At 36.9% G+C, this 10,493-nt stretch overlaps 1 long non-coding RNA gene across 1 annotated transcript in view; it reads left to right on the forward strand.

Annotated features, from left to right (window-relative positions):
* LOC105548612 overlaps positions 1–1,632 on the forward strand; it is a 2,500-nt gene extending 868 nt beyond the window's left edge. Inside the window, exon 2 of the long non-coding RNA XR_001007414.1 lies at positions 1,200–1,632. This is a non-coding gene — a long non-coding RNA (uncharacterized LOC105548612). The remainder of the gene's footprint in view (positions 1–1,199) is intronic.
* Positions 1,633–10,493: the final 8,861 nt, after the last annotated feature.

The following is a 10,493-nucleotide window of genomic DNA, read 5'->3' on the forward strand; positions in this document are numbered from 1 at the left end:
CAATGCAAGAGTTTTATAAGCTCCTGCCCTGTGGAACTAGAGCTAAGTCATGTGGTTCGCTTTGGACTATAAACATGGGTGGAAGTGATATGTGTTCCTTCCATGGAGAAATACTAAGTTTCAATGTGCGGGCTGCCTTGCTCTTTTACTTTTTCAGGCTTCACATCCTTGTGGGAGGACGTATCAATCCCTCAAAAAACAAACAAACAAACAAACAAACAAACAGTATACATGTGACTTGAACAAAGAATGCCTTTTGTTGTTTTACAAGCTCTGAAGTTTTAGATTTTTTTTTTCCTGTGGCATAATCAAGTTTATCTTTACCAATACAACAATGAAATTAGTTATTTGATAAAGCTAAATATTCAATTTGAAGGACTACACTTACTCTGAGTTTATATTCTTCCTACATTTTAATGTTGTGATAAAGTATCCTTTCTATTTTGAAATAATAATTATGCTGTGAGGGATAGTATTCCAAAATGTTGAAATTACACAAATATAAGAGGTTATATGATTACAATGAGAGTGTACCACATGACTACTGCCTTAGGAGAAAATAATTATCTCTAATAACTGTTAAAACGTGCCTTCAAAAGATTTACCAATCAAGCCTTATTCCCTAGCAATTCCAACTTTCTGTGTGAAAATACAGGTCAAGTTTTGGGTTTCACACTGGTAACCAAATTGTGATAGCTTTGATCATGAACTTTGAAATACAATAATACATCTCTGAATATCACGTTGTATGATGGAGTAAAGATGAAGTATACTAGGCAGTTGCCCTTAGTATATTAAGGTGTTTTATGGCCATATTGCAATTTACTTTTTTTCAAACATCTGTTCAAGCATTTAAAATGGTGTGAACACTGGTCTGTAATTCCTGTATAATTTAAGGCTTCTGATCCAACAGCAAATAGTCCAGGACTCAAGCCTGTTTGAGTCTTCTAGTCTAAAACCTTTTTCAATGTTTCGAAAAATAAATTTCTAGAACTGACATCCAGGACTAGTATGGAATGAGCAGTTTCATTTAATGAGTGGATTGGACTGAAGCTGAGGAACAGAGGGATTGGAGAAAAGGTTAAAAATTGTTAAACTGGGTTCAAGTTGGCATTTGCCAATTCGGAATTACGAAGGCTTCCCTTAAGCCCTGATGTGCCTTTGCACTGCTAATTCCTTCTGTTTTGTTTTTCTTTTAGATGCCTTTCCAGTAAAGCTAACAAAAAAAAAAAACAAAATAAAACCATATCCAACATACTAAACAGCTGTCTCCAAGATCAGAAGGCATCAGAAAAGACCCTCAAGAGTTGTCTAATCCCAGAGGAAGATCTTGTTTAAGTGGAGAAGTGCTCACAGCAGAAACCTTGGAAATTTCAGGGAGTGGAATTTTATTGTCAGAACTTTCAATAAAAGTGTAGCCACAGATCCTGGGAGCATTAAATAAAAATTACCAACCAGCTGTCTTACCTGTGAGCACTCCACTGAAAGGAAGGGCAAACATGAGCAAGGAGCTCTTGTACATCAGTCAAAATTCTGACAGCTACCCTGTGAAGTTTGCCGGGCTGCCATGTGCTAGACTACCTAAGGTACTCTTAACTGAACCATAAAAAGACAAATAAATTAGTAATTGTATCCCTCCTGTCAATGTCCTTTTTCGTGAACTTCTCAAGCTGTTGGTTAACATTGTCTGGAATTGACTTATCGATATATTCTTAGTTTTCTTAGAAAAGACAGATAGACTTGATTTTTTTTTCCGAATAGTTTTTCGAATTGATTTAAGAAAATGATACAGATATTGCCAATTTCTGGGCCTCTCTTTTTCAGTCCCTGCTCTGCCTCCTCCGATTATTAAATCAAACCAATAAGATTAACATAATCTTTCTTAGAATTGACTGTTCTTTTTAAATAGATCCCATGATAGACATGTGTAAAAATCAATAACAGGCTCCTCATTTGTCAAAGCTAATGACTAAACTCGTTTTGAAGTTCAATAGTGGTTACTGGAGAGTGGCCACACATTATATATCTAATCCTGTGTGTCTCCACACTGATTTTGCAGAACAGAGAAAAAGGTTTTGTTGCTTGAGGCACAGTATAAAAGCTGGTGTCTCCATTTTACTTGTATGTATTCACATTTCCTCCAAACTATGACAATTGTTGACTGTCCAAGCTAATATGTTAAAGGAAATAAACAGAAAAATAAATCGGGTAAATTTGTAACACCCCCCACCCCACCTTTTAACCAATTCAATTAATTGTAAGTTCCTTCAAGTATATGCTTAACTCCATGAGGTTGTGAAACATGTCTTACATATTTTTAATATCCCCAGACAGACTAACATAGCGACTGGGTCACAGGTTAGCATGAAATAAAGATTTGGTTGAATTACACAGAATTATATTATCCAATACTTTGGATCATGGCATAGCAGTTATTTTAGAGCGGACACTCATATCCAGTGCAAAGTGAAAGGGGTGCAGCTTTCCTGCAGACTTCTCTTTGATAGATGCTCTGCATCACAGTGTGGTCTAAGTAGTGTTTGCTTCTGAGGTGTTCCTGCTACCTTCCACAAAGCCCTTTTCAGGCACTGCAAAAGTGTGAGAGCTGATAGGTTTCGGTATAGTACCCTCTTCCTTTGCAAATATCCTCTGATTATAGATATAAGCCAGCAACAGAGCATCTTAAAATCTAGAATAGATATTTGGATGAAATATATGCATGAGATGTAGCCGTGAACTAATTGAGATTATATTTAAAAATTATTAATAAAAACACTATCTTATATCTGCATAATGTTTTATGCTTTACAAAGGTTCTTCACATACATCATCTCATTTCCTCGCCCCAAGTCAGAACACTTAAAAAATATTTCTTTCCTTTCCCTAAAAATTCCAGATTGTGGTTTAATGTTCTGTCCTTCTTTCATCAGCGAGTTGCCTTTTTCTGGGCTCCAGGTTGTATACTGTATTGCATACCCATTGAGCACGGCCATCTTTTGGAATCAATAGGTCAGATACAATTTGAAACTCCCTAGGTAATGGGTTTTAAAAACTGCTTGAGGGTGCAGGGGGTGGAGGGAGAGGAGGAAAAGGAATCCACAGGAACAATAACTGAAGTGGAGTGATATATTCCTGATGGGAGCTGGAGAGCTGTTCTTTATAATAGCTTCTCAGGGGAGAAGCCGCCCTTTTCCAGCCAGAGGTGTCCTGGGAATAGCGGAGCCACTGCCATTCCATTCTTTTGATGAACAGAAACCTTATCAGTGCAATTCCCCTTGAGAGCTGAATGGAGAAGGAAGGAGTTTACAGACTTGAAAAATTTGGGTTGTGAGGAGTGGAAAGCCCAGACTCCAGCTTGTTCATTTGGAAGATTTCTTGTGAGGGGGAAGGTATTCTGCCAAATTTAAGGTCCTTTCAGAGCTCACAGATTCTGACAGCTGATCTAAGTTCAGTGCATGAGTTTATCCTTGCCAGGGGAGAGAGGGAGCCATAAGTGAAAAGAATGCTGTATAAATTAAATACAAAGTATAAAAACCAAAATGCTTGCCTCCAATATAAATATCGCAATGTGTTAATATTTTCAATTGCAGCTATGCAATGAGGGTGTCAAAGCATTAGTCATTAAATAATAAGTAGCATCCATAATTTTGACTTTAGAATAAAACACGGACACCTTGCATTTGCACCTTGTTTGAGATTTTAATTATTTTTAGAAGCTCGAAATATCTCTTGGCTTTCTCTCTCTTATTGTGACAAGACTATGAGGTTGGAAAACTCAAGGAAGCAGGTGAAATGTACTCGCTCATATCATGGTTGTGTGGTATATATGACGCAAAATACTCTTTTTTTTTTCTATCCATAAAATTGCCAAAGCCTTCATTATTTGGTGACATAAGATGATACTCTAAAGCCAGTCCATGTTCAACATTAGGCTGTTTGGAGATATAAACAAATCTGGGTTATCATGAAAAGCACTGTCACGTCATGAATACCTCTCACATGAATTGTGCATGTGTATTTTTTTCATTTGTATTGTTTTCTCCAATGGCTTTATCCAACAACAGTTTGTTTCATGACCACATCACATGTTCAGTGCAGGTCGGTATGGTGGCTCTGCTCATTGTAGTCACAAAGACACCCAGGCTGATGGAAGCACTGGTGTTATACTTATTCCCATGACCACTGAGTCAGGGAAAAGAGAAAATGGCTCACAGTCTGGCTAGTAATGTTTTCACCTGTAAGTGACACATGTTCACTTCACACACTTTTCAGTTACCAAAGCATGTTCATATCTACTATTTTTTTTTCCTAAAATCCTTGTCAATGCATCATTATGTACCCATCTTAAGAATGGAATAATTTTAGTAAGTTTATGGAATTGTGCAACTATCATTTTAACCCAATTTTAGAACATTTTGTCACCTCCAAAAGATACCGCATATCCACTTGCCATCTATCCCTATTCCCATCCTAGACCAAGGCAACCAATAATTTGCATTCTGTCTCCATGAGGATTGCTTTGTTTTTCTGGGCATTTAGGATAAATAGAATAATAAAGCATATGGAGTTTTTCATCTGGTTTCTTTCACTTAGCTTGATGTCTTTGAGGTTCATTCACATTGCAGCACATATCAGTAGTTGTTCCTGTTTGTTGCTAAGTAGTAGTCCATTGCACTGATACATCACATTTTGTTTTTCTTTTACCAGTAGATAAACATTTGGAATGTTTTCACTTCTTAGTTATGAGGAATGCTATATATTTGCATACAAGTTGTATTAGCCCATTTTCACTTGCTGTAAAGAACTACCTGAGACTGGTTAATTTATGAAGAAAAGAGGTTTAATTGACTTACGGTTCCACAAGCTGTACAGGAAGCATGACTGGGAGGCCTCAGGAAACTTACAATCATGGCAGAAGGTAAAGGGGAAGCAAGAAGCTTCTTCACATGGTGGCAGGACAGAGAGCAAAGGGAGAAGTGCCACATACTTTGAAACCATCAGATCTCATGAGAAAGAATTCACTATCATGAGAACAGCAATGGGGAAATCTACCCCCACGATCCAATCACCCCCCAGAAGGCCCCTCCTCCAGTTTGACATGAGATTTGTGCAGGGACACAAATCCAAACTATATCATAAGTTACTGTGTGCAAATATGCACTTTTAAAAAAGAGGTACCTTATAATGTAATAAGATGGATACATATTTATTCTCCACTAACTCCTTTCAAGGACACCATTACCTTTGAGAGGTGTATAAATAAGTGTTAAGGTAGAAGTTTCTGCACACTCCCTACCCCTCACCTTAAGTTCTTTGCTACCTAGTATAGAGGCTTCCCACAAAGAAAAAGGAGTCAGAAGACCTAGGTATTTTCTTTAGGAAGTTTGCGTGATATAATACTAGATAAGGGAGGGTTGATAAAAATACTGGCATAAGGTGGCAATCATAACTGAGATGGAATTTTGTTATAAGATATGCATTGTAATATGTGTATTACACCAATACCTCTGTGTTGCTTAGATAAACTTTGACAAAACCTACAATTTTCATTAGAGCTCTGTGTGAGGGTAGATTGTTTGGAAGGAACTCCAACGGGAAGCGACTTTGATGTCTAGGTGGATGTAGTGGATATTCTTGGTTATGTACAAAGCATTTATGTCTTGCTCTCCTTTCTTGATGATACCCAGATTTTCATATGGAGGTCTGCTCCTTCAATCGCAGTTCTTGCACTTGAGGAAAGATAGCCCCACCCACCTAATATGTTGTTTTCCTGTCCACAGCCGTAGTTTCAGTGGTGGGTATAACTTTACCTGTACAAAGATCCAATTTAGAAATTTTGCTGGAAATTTGAGAGGTAAACCTTCTCTCATATAGACTTGAATGAAGAAAAATGCAGCCTTGGTTGCATCCTATGGCCACAAGGGAGCCAACCTTAGATGAAGCTTGCGGTGTGAACAGTAGAACTCAGAGATAACAATGATGTGACCTTGAGTTAACCAATCCTTACCCGACAATTTCATTTTCCAGTTAGGTAAGTCAGTAAAGCTCCTTTAATGTTTAATCCCTTTATTGAGTTTGAGTTGGAATTTTTATCCCTTAAAGCATAAAGATTCCAAACTGATGCATCATACTTAGAGTAAAACTAAAGATAGTACAAGGTTGTAGGAGGCAGAAGTCCTGGGGATGCTGAGATTGTAAATTTCAAAAATTAGCAGCTATCACAGGCTGTGGAATTGTCTAGAGTCTGGGCCAATTATACCCTGAAATCCAAAGGGCAAGAAGGTCCCAGCTGATATATAGGTTACATTCAATTCTTTTCTACAGTGTTTTTGTAACTAATATGTAGTGGACAATAAAGAGCTAAAAGTACTTTGACCTACCTCTGTGATACCTGGGGAGATGTGCCCTTTGATCCTGTATAGCAGTAGAGACCTTTTAAATGGAGAAAATCAGAAAGTGCCATAATGGCAGGATTTGTTTTGTTTCCCTTCTCGACTGCCTCACTATATAGATCTCCTTTTCCTCTGCTCATTGGAGAATCTTATTCACATGTCTATGATAGCATTTAACACACTATACACATCATATGTCTATTTGCTTACCACTCAAATGGACTGGGAAGTCTTTAAGGACAAAGGTAGTGCTGTTACTCTATATATCTTTAGAGTCCAGTACTGCACTGGGACACTAATGTGGTACTCCATAAACTTGTTTTACAAAATCATTCAACATGCTTATATTTTTTCTTCCAACATCATAGGCTTTCTTACTAGAGAAAACTTCATTTTGTAGTAGAAAGAAACAACACAAAAATCTGTGATTGCTAAAGTTAATGTAGTTCTACTCTGGCTAGTAACTACAAAGTGTGGGTAAAATATGAAAAACATCTGCTTGTAGTCATCAGAGAGTTTCTGCGAACTTCATAACTTTGAGGGACCAAAATCCTGCAGAGGGAGAAATTCTCGGAGGTGACCCCAACATGCTACTTGCTATTTCTCTCCTTGAGACATATGCCAATTTCTTAAGCAGGGCAGGCAAAGGGCTCAGAAACAGGAAACAGTAGCTGCTAGGGGAAGAAATATAAGCAAACTTTTGGTGATCTCATAGGACTAAGGAGACAAAAATTAGAGTTGAGGTCTTCTGAGATAACTAGGATTTAAGAGACCAAGGTTCTGGAGAGAAGAACAGTTATAGAGATGCAAGCCTGACACTCCACATTCCTTTTTCTTTTGAATAATTTGCCAGTTCCTAAGCTTTGTGATATAAGAGGCAGATGAAAAACTGAACAGAGCTTCTGGTAGTTCATAGTGCTTTAATGACAAAAATGTGAATTCAGGACCTAACAAACAAACAAACAAAAGGCCCATGTAAACATCCTAGGCTCTCATTTGGATACCCTGGAGTCTCTACCCTAGGAGTTGAGGTTAGGAATAGTGTTAGGTATAATGTAATGAGCTGTGAAACTCAGTCTGAAATCAAATTGGTTCCTCATTTTATTTAGGTGTCTACCTCTCCTTTAGTAGCTTACCAGGAAAAAAGGTGAACCTTTGGTGAAAAGAGACCACAACCTACCATTGCCTATAATTTCTAATTTGTGAAAGTCTGGCATTTAACAAATATTATTCGATATAAAAGGAAGATGACTCAAAGGAAAACTAGACAATAGAGACAGGTCCACAGCTGACCAAGGCACCAATTTAAAATAACATTGATGAATATGTCCAAGAAAATGCATGAACTGATAATGAATTTCACCAGACAAATAAAATATATAAAAAGAACTTAGCATTTTGAAAGTGAAAAATGCAATTACTGGAACTGAAAACATAGTATTCGAGTTTAATATCCAATTGGGCAAAGAAGAAGAGTATAAACTAGTAATTGAAGCATACATAATAAAAAAGAGAAGGTTCAGAAAATGACAATAGAGACTATTGGGACGTTCAAAAAAGGTCTAAAATATATGGAAATCATACTCCTAGAATGGTAGGAGAAAGGGAATGGGCAGAAGCAATTTTTGAAGAGATAATGGCTAAGTATTTCTCAAAATTAATAAAAGACATTAAGCTAATTCCATTAAGTACCGTTCCATTAAAGCTAAAGATTAAAGAAGCGAGATAACTCCAAGAAGGATAAAATGCATAGAAAAACATTCCTATCAATATCTTAGTAGAACTGATGAAAAGCAAAGACAAAGACTTAAAAGCAGTTAAAGGGGTGAGGGGGAAGCACATTCCTTTCCAAAGAGCAATATTAAGACTCACAGTCGATTTCTCAACAGACATGGTGAAAACTTCTGGAAGACCACAGAATGGTTTCTAAAAATTACTGGAAAACAAAAATCTTTAAATTTAGAATTTCCTGTCTGATAATAATAAACTCCAAACATAAAGCAAAAAGATATATCTAGGTAAAAAAGGAAATTCAGAGATATTTTGATACTAGTGTGACCACTTTTAAGTAAATACTAAATAGAGTACTTTAGGTCAAAAGAAAATGATCCTAATTTGAAATCCAAAAGTGCAGGAAGAAATAAAAACCATCAGAAAGTGTAAATATGTGGCATAATGGCTGTACAAAACCATCATGATGCCTTATGGGATTTAAAATGTATTTAGAATTAAAAGACTGACACCAAAAAGAACGAAGCTAAGGTATTGTAAAGCTCTGGCACTGCCTGAAAAAATTGTCAAAAAAATACAAATTTATACATAAAGTGTGGCACACAGAAAACTAATATCATAGAGAAAATGTCACTAATTGTTTTCAGTGTAACTGGTGAATAATTGCTGAAGTGGATTAAAAGAAACAACTAAATATATATATATACGTATATATATGTGTGTGTGTATATATATATATATACGTGTATATATATACGTATATATATATATGCAAGAGACGCATCTTAAATATAAGGATAAAAATAGAAAGTCAAAAACAGAAATACCTTGAAAACACTAAATAAAAGAAGCTGGTGAAGGCTAAGTAGACCATAGACAAGAGACATCACTAAAATTAAAAAGGAATATTCTGCAATAATTAAAATGTCAGTCTATTAAGGACTAGAAAGCAATTCTGAATGTTTCTGTATCTAATAACATAGTTTCAAAATACATATAATTAAAAGGAAGAAATAGAAAAATCTGCAATCACACTAGAAGGTGATCAGTACTTGATAAAATAAGCAAAGAATCCATATGAAACAACAAAACAAACAAAATTTACCTTATTGATATACATAGGACATGTTCCTGAAGAATGGCAAAATATATATTATTTTCAAGTGCACATGGATTATCTACCAAAACTGCAAAACTGACCATATGCTGGGCCATAAAACAGGTCTTCAGTAGTTTCTTTTTCTTTTCTTTCTTTTTGTTTGTTTGTTTGTTTGTTTGTTTGAGATGGAGTCTTGCTTTGTCTCCCAGGATGGAGTGCAGTGGCGCAATCTCAGCTCACTGCAACCTCCACCTCCCGCGTTCAAGCAATTCTCCTGCCTCAGCCTCCTGAGTAGCTGGGACTATAGGCCTGCACCACCACACCTGGCTAATTTTTGTATTTTTAGTAGAGACGGGGTTTCACCATGTTGGCCAGGCTGGTCTCAAACTTCTGACCTCAGGTGATCCACCGCCTTGGCCTTCCACAATGTTGGGATTACAGGTGTGTGCCACCACGCCTGGCGTCTTCAATAATTTCAAAGAATTAGAATTATACAGGGCATGTTTTCCGACCACAGGACAGTATCTGGGATAGCTTCTGGAGGAAACTCAGTTGGATCCCTCTCAGAGGTGGTCACCACAGCAGTGGCTGTGCATGCAAGTATTGTTAAGTGTTGGAGTGAATATCTATATTTTAGACTGCCAATTAAAAAATGTAGTGTAGCTGGACTAACCTCAAGAACATGAAATACATGCACGTACTCAAATACACACACACACCCCCACCTCCCCACACACGCACACACTTGTCCTTAAAACACTTGTAGAGCCGGCAGAGTTTGGAAAGGCCCATCAAGCCGCATAGATTCTTTCAGGCAGGTTAACCTTTTGTTTCTCTGCTTGTGTCCACTTGAGTGACCATATAAAGGAGGCTCTAGTAGCTAAGCTATGCTAAACATAATTAGAACTTGTGCTAAGTAGTATTATTCCTCTTGCCTTTTTTACTTAAATCATATTTTCTCACTCTCTCTCCTGGTGGCTTGGAAAATATTTTTTAAAAGATAGAAAAAGAAAGTCTAAGTGTTACTAGTTCGTAGGACAGACTGTGAGTCTTTCATCCCAGTTACATTCAATTTGAAAAAATTTTTGTTATTTTGCAGGGACCTAACCCTTCTCGCATAGCTCATTTGAGTTCGCTCTCCAAATATCAGATATAGAATGAAGAAGACACAATATGAAAGGGGTATAATAAAATAACATTTAATATGATGAAAAACAGAGAAGCCGAGAGATTCTTTGGAGGGCGAGGGGTATCGGGGAAAATGTCATTTC

This window comes from Mandrillus leucophaeus, unplaced genomic scaffold (assembly GCF_000951045.1).
Source record: "Mandrillus leucophaeus isolate KB7577 unplaced genomic scaffold, Mleu.le_1.0 Scaffold417, whole genome shotgun sequence".
Lineage (NCBI taxonomy): Eukaryota > Metazoa > Chordata > Mammalia > Primates > Cercopithecidae > Mandrillus > Mandrillus leucophaeus.